The following is a 13,857-nucleotide window of genomic DNA, read 5'->3' on the forward strand; positions in this document are numbered from 1 at the left end:
TAGTGATGAAGCTGCTAAGTAGTATAAGGCTTTGTCTTGCCTTTAAAATGGTGTGTCTAATGTTATTTTCACGAGAATCATGGCTTGTGAAACTCCCAAAAAAGCCTAGATAAGTTGAAGGAGGAGTTCTAGAGGACTGAAAAGACAATGCATCAACAACTTTTGAATTTGAGGAGAGATTTTGAAAACCTGAAGATGAAGGAGACCGAAACGATCAAGCAATATGCAGATAGGATCATATCCATTTCCAACAACATAAGGCTCCTTGACGATCAGTTCAATGATAGAAAGGTTGTTGAAAAAGTCATCACAACATTTCCAGAAAAGTATGAGTCCAAGATCTCATCCTTGGAGGACTTGAGAGACTTGACAACAATCTCTCTGTCAAAGCTCATAAATGCTCTATATGCACAGAAGCAAAGAAGAGCGAGCAGAGAAGAGGGGAATGCAGAATATGCTTACCAAGCAAGAAACAAGGAGAGTCCATGTTCTTCAAGAAACAAGGGCAAGAAGAAATGGAATCAAACAAAAGAGAGGACAAAAAGAGATGGTGAGAAGAAAAAGTATCCACAATGGTCAAACCGCAATAAGCTGGTTCATTGCAATTCAAATGTTCAACTTGCTGATATTCTCACTAAACTTCTTGGAAAGATGAGGTTCAAAAGACTAAGACATGATATTGGATTTTGCAATATTATGGTCAATGAGGAGTGTTGCGAAATGGCCATTCATGCAGTGGCGAACTTAACCTACAAAGCCACGAGTTCACTTGAAGTTGCGAGCTCAAGCAAGTATGAGAGCTCTTGATAACTCTTGAAAAGAGTTATATTTTATGCCTTTAGACCTAGCTAATTGCTTGTACTTAAGTACATTTTGTTACATTTTAGGAGATTCTAATTAGCAATTCTAATATTGCATTAGGACTTAGACTATGTTGGAATTAAGTACTTTTAATCGCTTGTGGATGAGTTTTTTGTGTGTTGGTGTGGTAGGAACAGATTTTAGAATGAGGAAATAAAGGGCTGAAGTTTTGTTAGGGCAAAGTACAGACAATTTGCCAGCATAGAGGTTGTGGCAATGTTGAGAAGACCAAATCAACATTTTTGTACAACAGTCCTAGTTCAAATTCAAACTTGTACCAGACAAATCCCCCTAAATGAGGAGAAGATAATCACGAGCTGTTAGCTGACCCTAGCCTAATCTATCTATAAAAGCCGATGAAGGGGACCTCATAAATGGCGAAAAAAAAAAAGAAAAGAAAAGGGAGATATCCTTAGGCGTGAATAAGGGTTTGGTTGCACAAAGAAAAGGAAGTTGAAGGCAGTCTTTCTTAGCCATCACGGGATGCTGTATTGCTGAAGTGTGGATTGGGCAAGTGAAAGCTGTTTCCCGAAGTTCTTCTTTTATTTCCATTGGTGGTCCTTCAAAAGATTAAATTGAAGTAGTTGAACACAATGTCGGATAATATTTTGGTTTGAAAATTTATTTCCCAGCCCGTGAGCGAAATCTCATAGGGTTGGGATTTCTTTCAATGAAACATTAAATTGTTTTTATGGATGTTGTGTATATCTAATTTACTTTATTGTTTCATTTGATTGTTCTTATTTCTTAATTAAAATACAAATGATCTCTAGACATAAAAGACTGTTCGCATACTTATAAATTGATTCTAATTCCAAAAGGGTTGGATTGGTTAGATTAAAATCAAATGAAATGAGCAAGTATTCAATAGAGACTTGTAGTCGACTCTAGACATAGAGTCACAATCATACAAAAGGAGCCCATACAAGATATCTAAAAATCCTATAGACACGGGCAAGGTAACTTGAGGTTTTGCACTCACAAGAGGCATGCCATTTTAAAACTCTTTTCTGTTGTAAAGTAGATACAATTTTACCAATGCATTATTGACAGTAAGGGTCGATTCTAGATAATCTCAACCTTCCGAATCAACATCACTCTATCCTTATTCTTTTTCGTAGAATCTTTGCCACAGCATATTTAGTTGTTTATTTCTTTGTTTACATTCTATTCAGATAAACACTCTTGTTATTACCATTACGTTTATGCTCTCACTTTTTTCCATAGCATTTCCAGTTATTCATGAATTCCATCTATCACATACATCATCATTCCTTTGAATTATCACCACATACTTACCTTAGTTTACTATAGCATCTTATTCGTCAGTCTTGCCATAACATTAACCATATTACAATAACTTGGCCACTTTTGTGCTTTAATCTGATCCTCGTGGGAATGATACTCACTCATCACTTTATTACTTGAATCGACATGTATACGTGCACAAATTGCATATCATTTCACACGCAACAGCTCTACATGTCGAGCTTAATTGAAGTTATGAGCTCACTCAAAGACGTAAGCTTATCAAAGCTATGAACTCAACTTAAGTTGCGAGCACATCAAAGTGTAAGTAGTTATGCTTTTGGTGAACCCCCAAATTGAAGTGTAAACAGGGTTCACATATTCTGTTATTAATGTTTTGTTTAAAATTTGTTTGTTAAGGTTAACGTATTAAAACAAGCAGAGCTAGTATTGATTTGATGTTTTTAGGTACTGATTTACCTAATCAGTTTGTGTGTAAGTTTTAACTTTGCATTTTCAAGGTGACTTAATGGGATTTGTTGATTATTTGTAACCACTACACCTATATATATTGTAATTCATTTGAAATGAGTGATGATGAGAATTTAATAGCAGTTTATCAAAATTTGCTAAGTATTTTCCTTCGTTTTCTCTCTTTTTATGTTCTTTAAACTTTTCAAAACACCAACATAACTCTTTAAATCACATAGATTGAGGATTTTTAGCAGTATTTTATCGAGATCGAATCTCATAGAATAATAAGTCAAGAAAAGATATAATGAAGAATTTTCAATGTGATCAAAATTCTCTTATATGAGGAGATTTATGAAATATGGAAACCTTGGTGTCCAGTCTTAAAGTCGATATGGTTGAAGACGACATGGATGTAGGTGTTGCTATTGAGTCCCTTGTCTTGGATGAGGATGATGGAATGCTACATGATGTGGCAATTGTTGCCTGAGATGGGTATGTGTTCGAAATTTATTAATTTGTTTTGATGTAGATGAACATTTTATTCTGGAATTGTCAAGAGTATGACCACTAAATTCTATAGATTTTTACAGGAATATCATAAAGAGCATAATTTTGATATAGTGGTATTATTTGAGACTCAGATTAGTGAAAGTCTAGTTGATTGACTATTCATATAGAATTGAAGCTAATGGATTTGTAGGAATCTAGATCTTTTAGGAAAAAATGTGTAAGTCAATGTTCTCCTGAATTAATGTGCGCAGTTGTTTATACTAGTCTTCAACCAATACGATAGAGATTATGGTGGAATACTTTATATTGTTTTACAGGTGATATTAATGAACCCTGGATTCTTAGTGGTGATTTCAATTCTATTCTTTCAAGCACTGAATAGAAGGGTGGGGCATTAGTTTGAAACCTTTGCTGTAGTCAATTCCAAGAGTTCATCTTTAACTAGGGGTAAAAAGGCATGGGGATTATAGGCCATAGTTTACTTGGTGTCTCAATAATTTTTATGAAAGATTGGAGAGAGCTATTTGTAATAGTTGTTGATGTATTTTGAGTATGATATTTGAAATCATATATAAGTTTTGTGTGCCAATTGTTTTAGGCCTTTAGTAGTAACTACTAGTTGTTTTAAGTTTAGTTTTTTTGCTATAAGTTTTCTTTAACTTTATGTTTTACGTTTTTTTTTACTCTAGTGTTAGGTAGTTGTATCATTTAGGTTAATTTATATTTTTTTTAAAAAAATTAATAAAAAGGTTGTGTGTGTGAAGGTGAGGTGATAACCTTCTCCATTATTTTCAAAATTTGTTTTTCTTCTTCTCTTCCTCTTTTTATAACAAAAATTACACCAACAATGGTTATCAAAGCTGCTTCTTGAGGGTTGTGAGGTTCTATTGCTATTTTTGAGTGATTTTAATGGCTTTTTCTAATGCTTTTTCAACATTTGTTCATATTTTCATAGGAACTCATTATCATGTTTGGGTAGTTAAGATAAAATTTTATTTGAGATTTCTTGGCTTATGGAAGGTTGTAGAAATTAACGAAGATCTATCGACACTAAGACAAAATCCCACCATTGCTCAACTCAAAACTTATGATGAAGAAATCTTCAAAAAGGATAAAGCTTTAACATGTATTCACTCTAAGTTAGTAGATCACATTTTCACAAGCATTATGGATCTTGAAACACCAATAGTTGTTTGGGATAAACTCAAGGAAACTTATGAGAGATGTGATAGTGTGAAGAAAAACAAAGCTTTTAACACTAAAAAGAGAGTTTATGATGTTGCAAATGAAGGGGGATGAGTTGATTAAAGATTACTCAATCAAGCTAATGAATATTGTAAACCAAATCAGACTTTATGGTGAAGAGCTACCTGATGAAAATGTGGTTGAAAAAGTCATGATAAGTGTTCCTCAAAGATTTGAAACCAAAATTTCTATTAAGAAATCTTGTGACATGACGAGTCTAACTATTGTTGATCTTGTTAGCAAGTTAGAAGCGTAAGAACAAAGGGTTTCTATGCGAGCTCATGAGGTAAGTGAAGGTGCTTTCCTTGCTGCTCACAAAGGAGTAAAGTTCAACAACTCTTGGAAGAAATTTGATAGCTCAAACAAGGGCAAAGATCTTGTTTCTTCCACCAGTGGTCAAAATGAAAAGTTTCCACCATGTCCTATTTGTAAGAGGATAAATCATGCTAAAAAGGATTACTGATTCAAGGAAAAAGACAAGTCCAAATTCCAATGTATTTTTTGCAAAAAGTCTGGATATACTGAAAAATTTTTCTAGGCTAAGAAGAAGCAAACAAATACAACTGAAGAGAACCAAGAGCTAGGTGAGCATCTGTTTATGGTTTCTCATGTTGTTAAACCATCTCATAACTCTATTTGGCTTATGGATAGTGGGTGTATCGGTCATATGACACATGCGGTTGCATACTTTAACTCACTTGATGTGAAGTTGAGAAATGGTGTTACGGTTTAGGTTCAAGGAAAAGTTCAATTTTTGTGAATACTCTACAAGGTAAAAGGATAATCTATAATGTTATTTTATTCCTGATTTAGATCAAAGTTTTTTAGTATTCCTTAAATGATTAAAAATTATTTTAGTGTTCAATTTAAGGGAAATGTTTGTAACATATTTGATGTTTGTGGTTCTAAGTTTGCTGATCTAGAAATTAAAAAAAAAACAATGGTTTTTATTTGAAGGTGGATGTTGATTGTAAACGTGTGTGCTTTTCTAAGGATGATGTCAGTCCTCTTTAGCATAAAAGGATGGAGCATTTTAATCTTAGAACCTTGAAGTATATGCAGTCAAATGGTTTTGTAACAGATTTGTCTGAACTGAATGTATGTGATGATAAATGTGATAGTTGTCAACTTGGGAAGTCACATAGGCTGTCATTTTATCATGATGGTGTGAAGAGAGAAACTATGAAATTAGAGTTAATTCACGCTAATTTGTGTAGTCCAATGCAAACTTCTTCTATGAATGGTAGCAAATATTTTGTGTTATTTATAGATGATTTGATAAGAATGTGTTGGGTGCATTTCTTGAAGTCCAAGATGAATGCATTGTCAACATTCAAAGAATTCAAGAAACTCATTGAAAATCAGTGTGATTGTAAGTTGAAGGTCTTAAGAACAAATAATGGTGGAGAGTCTATGTCCACGGAGTTCAATGATTTTTGCAGAGACTCTAGGATTCATTATTGGCTCACTGATCCTTACACTCTTCAATAGAATGGAGTTTGTGAAAGGAGAAATAGAACTATTTTTTAGATGCCAAGATGTATGTTGTTTGGAAAAAATCTTCCAAATTTGTTTTGGGCAAAAATTGTATCAACATCTGTGTACTTGTTGAATAGGTTAACAACTAAGGCTATGATGAAAAAACTCCTCTTGAAGCCTGGTTTGGGTCTAAGCCTTCTATGAAACACCTTAAAGTGTTTGGTTCTACTTGTTTCAGCCATATACCTGCTAATATGATAACCAAGTTAGATGAAAAGGCTTGGAAAGGAATCTTTGTTGGTTATTCTTCTCAATCGAAGGGGTATAGAGTCATTAATCTGAAAAGTAAGAAAATTATTGTGAGAAGAGATGCCGTTTTTTATGAAGATTCTTAATGTAGTTGGGAGAAGGATGATGTGCAGAAACACGATTGTGGGTTAATGCCTAAAGAGGTTGATATAACTAATGATGTTGAACATGGTGTGACTAGTAATGAATTTGGTGTAGCTGATACAACTGATGTTGAGGTTATCAAAACTAAATCTTAGTAATGTGTATGAAAGGTGCAATTTTGTCTTTATTGAAGTAACAAGAATTGATGAAACTGCAAAGGTGCCTGAATGGATTGATGTAATGAAGGCAAAAATTTTTGCAATTGAGAAAATGATACATGGTTATTGACTAATTTGCCTAGCAGTAAATATGTTGTAAGTGTGAAAGTGTGAAGTGGGTGTATAAGACTAAGTTTAATCCTGATAGCACTGTGTTCAAGCATAAGGTTAGGTTGGTCGTAAAAGGGTATGCAAAGATAGGTGGAGTTGACTATGGTGACACTTTTGCACCAGTTGCTAGACTCGATACCATCAGATTACTTAATGTTATGGCAAGTCAAATAGTCTAGAGTGTGTTTCATTTGGATGTAAAATCAACTTTCTTGAATGGAGAGCTTGTTTCATTTGGATGTAAAATCAACTTTCTTGAATGGAGAGCTTGAAAAAGATATCTACATTTGTAAGTCTGAAAGTTTTGTGGTTGTTGGAAAGGAACATCAAGTGTACAAGCTTAAGAAGGCTATTTATGGCCTAAAATAGGCACCAAGGGCCTGGTATTGCAGAATTTATTCTTATTTGCAAAAGTTGAGTTTTCAGAAGAGCATTAATGAAGCTACTTTGTAACTTAAGAAAGGTATAAATGCTGACTTGCTTGTTGTTTCTCTTTATGTTGATGATTTGTTGGTGATAGGAAGCAATGATGAAGCTCTCTTAGAATTCAAATTGAGTATGCAAAAAGAATTTGATGTCTGATCTTGGCTTGATGAGCTACTTTCTTGGGATAAAAATTAATCAAAGGAAGGTTGGTATCTTCATTCACAATTGAAGTATACCTTATGTGTTCTAAGGAAATTTAAGTTGAAATTTTACAAATGAGTTGACTCACCAATCCCACTAAACTTGAAATTGTCAAAGAATGATGGTGAGAAACTCTATGATCCTTCTATTTAGAGAAGCATAGTTGGAAGCTTACTTTCCTTGACTGCAACACAACTTGATTTAATGTTCCCTGCAACATTATATTATCAAGGTTTATGATTTCACCTAGTAATGTTCATTTCGGAGTTGCCAAGAGGGTTCTCAGGTATGTGAAGGGTGCAACAAGTGAAGGGCTGAATTATTTAAAGGTAGGAAGTATAAAGTTGATTGGGTTTTCTGATAGTGATTGGGTAGGGAGTTTGGATGACATGAAGAGTACATCTGGGTATGTTTTTAACCTTTGCTCAGGTGAAATATGTTGGAGTTCCAAAAAGCAACAAGTTGTGGCTCACTCAACTGTAGAAGCAAAATATATTGTTGCTGCTGCAAACCAAGCAATTTGGTTTAGAAATTTGCTTTTTGATCTTAGTTTTGAGCAAGAAAGTGTCACTGTTCTTTTATGTGACAATAAGTCAGCTATTGCAATTGCTGAAAATCCAATTCAGCATGGTAGAACAAAGCACATCAATTTGATGTTTCATGCTATTTGTAAGGCTGAGAAAATTTTGTTGATCAAGATGAAATTTTATTCTTCTGAGATGTAGGTTGCTAATTTGATGACAAAATCTCTTTCAAGAAATAGAATTTCTTTTCTCAAGCATGAGCTTGGTATGTCCAATATCAACCTCAAAGTTGTTGAGAACGTTCCTTTGACTTGCTGAATAATAGGTCTGAAGACCAAGTCTTTAGGGATTTTTTAGTTTGTGGCACGATTTTAAGAGTAAGTTAGGATGTGGCTGGATATCAGCAAAATAACTTTTCTGTTACATTTTTTAGCTATATAATCTAAATAATGCAACAGATTATTGTGTGCTTCCAATAAATTTTCTTTCACATTTTCTGTGTTTATGTTTTTTACTAAAATAACAACAAAAGTAGAGTGTTATGTGTTTTGAGTTTGATATTGGAAACTAGATATACATTTTGTGTGTCAATTGTTTTAGGCCTTCAGTAGTAACTAATAGTTGTTTTAAGTTTTGTTCTTTTTATGTAAGTTTTCTCTTACTTTATGTTTTAATTTTTTTTTTTTTACTCTAGTGTTAGGTAGCTAAATCATTTAGGTTAATTTGTATTTTTAAAAAACATTTTTTTAATAAAAAAGTTGTGTGTAAAGGTGAAAAGATAGCGTTCTCCATTATTTTCAAAATTTGTTTTTCTTCTTCACTTCCTCTCTTTGTAAAAAAAATTACACCAACAATAGCATGGGACATGTTTGCTCTGCACGCTTGTATCTGACATCTGCATAAGATTACCTATGATCACTGGCCATTTTTATTCTCCTAGGAAGATTCTATTACACACAAAGGTGATAGACTGTTTCAATTTCTTTCTAGTTAGTTATCACATTCGAATTTTAATGAGTTTGTTCAAAAGAATTGGCCACCAAAAGGGATTCGGTGAACAATTTGAATATTTTCGTTGATTACCTAAAGGTCTGGAACTCAGAGGTTTTTGGGAATATGTTTCCTCGGAAGAAGGAGGCTATAGCTTAGTTGAGAGGTATTTAGAAGGCTTTAGATCTTCAAGACTCTGATAGTTTAAGGAGAATGGAGGTAGTTGTGAGAATTGAGCTTGACGAGATACTAAATCTAGAGGAGCTCCTCTAGCAGCAGAAACCAAGGAGCAAGTGGTTAAGAAATCGAGATCGTAATACCAGATATTTTCACAGCCAAACTTAGGTTAGGCAGAAAGCATTGGAGCATTTTCAAATATTTATAGTGTTCTAATAAATATAAATGAATGGGTGTAATTAATCAAAAGTTATTTTATTTAATTTTTTGAAAAAGAATAATAACTATTTAAATAATATTATTTAAATAGTTATAATATTAAATGAATAAATATGTGGTTATTTTAAAGATATTATTATTCAGAAAGACACCTATTGAAAATATCTCTATCAAAAGACATAAAAATTCCTATAAATAGGAATGAGATTTCATTTGAAAAACACACCAATAAATTCTAATATTCTTTCTTTCCTTTACAGAAATCTTTTGTAGAAATTGAGTTTCTTGTTATACATTGTTCAGTGCGTTCTTGTCAATGCAAAATGTAAATAACCATTGGCTTCATTGTTTCCTCGAGATTAATTTGCTTGGAACTCGTTTGCACACCGAAGATAGGTGGGGGCGAATATAACCTTAAAGATAGTGACTTGATACACACCTTAGAGTCTTGTCCTATTTCTTCTTTTTCTGTTCGAGTTCCGTTTGTGTGTTCGAGACTTTCCTCATTGGAGATTTATACTAACAAAAAGGTAACCAAATTAATGCATTACTCTTGTAGGATGGGTCTTCGTGTTTCAATCCAGATGTTCTAAGAGATTTAGTGGTTGTTTTCTATTCGATGCTCTACCAAGAAAACTTTGTTTCACCAAAGCCTTTTCGGGTGAGAAACTGTTTCCCTCAGCTTTCAATACATGAGATTTCTGCTTTGACAACTGATATCTCTTTAGAGGAAGTTCTCCATGCTTTATTTGGCATGGAACAACTTAAGGCTCCTAGGGTGGAGGTATTCTTATTAAAACTTAGGCTTCTCCATTATTTCTAATAGTGGAGCCTTTTGGGTCCAAGTTTTAAAGAGAAAATACAATGTACAGGGATTATGTCCACGGTTAATTCGACGAAGCTCCTGCTTTCACATCCGGGGTGCCTTGTTGAATGTGTGGTCCAAGGTACTCCAAGGTGTACAGTGGTTAATCGGGAATGGTAAGTTGATGAATTTTTTGGAATATTAACTAGGTGAGAGGAGTAGGGCCTTTAAAGCAGTGGTTTGTTGGTAATGAGCCAATAAAAGAGGATATGTATGTGGTGAACATGGTGAACCAGTATGGGGAGTGGTCAAGGCAAAGCTTGGAGTCATGTCATCCTGGTAACATTGTCTAAAAAGTTGTCGGTATGCTACTATTAACAATGGAGAAAGGAGATGATGACCTTGTGTGGAGTTGGTCACAACACGGAGGATTTCTTTTTCAGAAATATACAAGGTGATTGCAAACACTAATCGAGGAGATAAAAACTCAACGTGGGATGTAATTTGGAAGGTGAGTTGCCTCAAAGAGTGAGACAATTTCTCTGGCTTGTCTTCAAGGAACATGTACTGACTAACGAAGAGAAGGTTCGAAGATACATGCATGATATAGGACAGTGTCCAAATTGTATTGCTGAGCCAAATTCATATAATCATGTGTTGACGGATTGTGGATTTGCTAAGAGTATTTGGCAAATAGTGGTGCTGGTCGGTCTACATGAGAGATTTTTTAGACGGTTGTTGCAGCAGTGGCTGTTATAGAACATAAAATGCAGGGGATTGTGTGGTTGATGGTGCAAACTGGTGTTCCTTCTTTACCATCCTAGGCTGGATGATTTGGAAGAACCGGAATGACCTAGTGTTTGGTGACGATCATGGTAGTAGCAAGGGTCTTTTGGTGTTGAGTCTTGCCTGGGCTCGCAGCTTATCCAGACGGTTACTGCAGCAGAATGTGGTTTTTCATTATGAGTTAGTAGTCCTTGAGCAACCTCTAGATGGGGTGCTGCATATTTTGTAGCTTCATAGCAGGGGGTGTTGTCAACGGGCTATAAGATAATTATTTTTTGGGTAAATTATTCTCACCAATCTATGAAAAGTTACAAAATATATGAATTGTAAGTTTTAAAATTAGTATAATAGCAACTTTAACTCTCAAGATTTACATAGCTTAAATTTAGTTTTAATTTTAAAATTTAGTAGGTTAATTAAACGAGTGGTGAGGTCCTCTGTGTTCATTAGAGATTGTAATAACAACAACAACAATAGCAAAAACAGCTTAGTCGACCTGATGTTGAACGATGCAAGTACAAATATTATGAAACCGGTAAAGACTGAATCGACAAAGATTGAATCATTCAACCTTTAGAGTTCAATCCAATGGTGAAGAATAAAAGTATCAAGAGAAAAGAATAAAAAAAATAAAAAAATTATTATCTTTGGTTTTGAGGTGTTTCTAATTGAAAAATCATTGAGAAAAATAAAAGTAAGAGAACAGAAAATATAAGTGAGAAACTTAAAATATAAATAATATTACAGATTTTGAAAAACTTTGGGATATTAAAAGAAGAAAAAACCAATACCTTGTGGAAATAATACTAGATTAGGACTAAAAACCAAACAAATCAAAACAAGAGATTAGATGAAGTGAGAAATACCTCAAAAGGTTTGTTGAAGTGGGAAGGATACGTTAATACCTCGTAGAGTTGAAGAGGAGAGATGGAAACTCCAAATTGGCTCAACTTCCTCTCTTTGATGGACTGCAATAATCAAAGCTAATGAACGACCCCAGTCCCAAGCATTATGATAAAGATAAAGTGTTATCTTATATAAAGTGTATCAGATTTTTATATATATGCTTTGAAAATTTATATTAAAATTTAAACTTTAATTTTGTATTAATTATTTAAACATAGGATTATTATTTTATGCATACGGAATAAAATTAGATATATATAAAATAAATACCCATAAATTTGGTAATTTTTTAATTTAGTTTTGTCTTAAAATTTAATTATTATTTTTCTAATTTTGATCCATGTGATAACATGACATTTTTATATTGTATCATGTCTAGGCTTGTCACTTGTCTGTGAGCTGGGCCATCTAGCTTTTTCGAAAAGTGAAAGGGTTTGGGCAAAAATATAAACTCAAAAAATGAACTTGAGCAAAAAACTAAAACCAGTTTAGAAAATGGGTTGAGCGTCGGATAAGATTTTTTGGATCCGAACCGACTTTGCAAAAAAAAAAAAAACATTATTGTTTTCTCATTGTTTTGCTATTGTTTCACTATTTTGTTGTTATTGTTTGGATATTATATAATATTTTTATATTTTTTTATATATTATGTTTTTAATATAAAAAATAAAATAAAAGATTTTAATACCAACAGGCCAAGCTCGAATTTTAGCATTTTTATCCGGATCAGGCTGGGGCAAAAATTTAGACTCATTTTTCAAGCAGGGCCAATCCTACCAATCAGGCCTAAAATTTTATTAGGGTCCAACCCATAGACAATTCTAATCATGTTATCACTTAAAAAATATAAATTTTATAATGAATTAGATGATGACATGGACAATTCTAAGTTGGTACTCGATTGACTTTTAATCTACTAGATTATAATACACTCACGATATGGGTGAAAAAAATGTGTAAAAATTTTATATTATAACCAAGTGAAATCTTAGTTGAAATGGTTAAGTTAAAAGTTTAAAATCCATGGGTCTTAAGTTCAAGTCTTATAATATTATTTTATTAAAAAACATGAATTGACAAAAACACTTTCGTATTTATATTTGTTACTTTGTATATAAATAGCATTTTAGTAATTTCTCAACTAAGTTGGTGTCACGAGTCAACTGCATTGAAAAAAATCCGGTTTGAAAATAGTTTTCTTGTACAACGAAAAATATTTTTTTTGAAAATCGAGCCGATTTGTGATATTTATAATAATAAACCCTTAACCGAATTCACACTTGTGTTTTTGGCTAGATTGATCATTGTCATTCCTAACTTTCAACCGAACAACCTTCTCCATTATTTTTGTACCATGAATTGCTTCGAGTGTGGGCTCGAACGATTCGAATCAAACACAAAACTAGAAATAATTTTATTTGTTTTAGCGTGAAAACGAAAATCTCTTCTCAATAGAAATCGACAGAATTATTATTCCGAAAAACAGATTTAATACTTAGAGAATAAAAATCTCACTTTTTTGGGGCAGAGTAACAATATCTTAAAGTTGAGTATTTAACTCTACCGATGTCATCTATTTATAAGAAGAAGTAAAGCTCTTGTTGAATTGTAGGAGTTTATTTCAACTAGAAAAATGAATTTCTAGTCTAACTAGAAGCATAGGGGGCTGCAACCCTAGTTAATAATACTAGGATTTGTCGTCCCTCCCTTTAACATAAGGGGCTTTTGGGCTTTTCCCATATCAGGTTCAATTGCAAGTATTTCTTGGACTAATTTTAAGTATTTCTTGGACTTTTAACCCAATATTTTATAATTCAATCAACTCGATATTTGTTTTTCTATTTATCAAAATAAACATCTCAATTAATTTCCAATTAGATAATATTCTCAACCCAATTCTACTCCCGTTAAAATCATGACGAATTTACCGTAAAAGAATCTATGAGAAAATATATTTAATATTTTTACATTCAATGGTTCACTATAACCAAATGATTTATTTCTATTTTCGAACTTCATTTAATTCGAAAAACATAAATTTATTTTCAAGTCATTTTTCATTTTTATTTTCATTTTCGATTTAGAGAAAAACACATTAATTTTCAAATGATTCATTTTCTCCTTTTTTTATTTTTATTTTGGAGAAAACCATAGTCATTTCCAAATATTTCTCATTTCTTCATTTTCACCATTTCTATTCATTTGATTCAACATACAATTCATTTCCGGTTTAACAAGCTTACGGAGGGACTAATTGAACATATGTGATTAGAGCTCAAATGAT

The 13,857-nt window shown here is 32.9% G+C and overlaps 1 protein-coding gene across 5 annotated transcripts in view; it reads right to left on the bottom strand.

Annotated features, from left to right (window-relative positions):
- LOC108487646 (disease resistance protein RPS2-like) overlaps positions 1-11,710 on the bottom strand; it is a 40,733-nt gene extending 29,023 nt beyond the window's left edge. For 3 of the 5 annotated variants that reach the window (XM_053019646.1, XM_017792025.2, XM_053019647.1), the window contains exon 1: positions 11,534-11,710. The gene's annotated coding sequence lies outside the window, so the exon portion shown is untranslated. Of the gene's footprint in view, positions 1-10,697; positions 10,819-11,533 lie in introns of all 5 variants that reach the window. The other 2 variants (XM_053019644.1, XM_053019645.1) reach the window with 2 other exon arrangements.
- Between the last annotated feature and the right edge of the window lie 2,147 nt (positions 11,711-13,857).

Source organism: Gossypium arboreum, chromosome 10, assembly GCF_025698485.1.
Source record: "Gossypium arboreum isolate Shixiya-1 chromosome 10, ASM2569848v2, whole genome shotgun sequence".
Lineage (NCBI taxonomy): Eukaryota > Viridiplantae > Streptophyta > Magnoliopsida > Malvales > Malvaceae > Gossypium > Gossypium arboreum.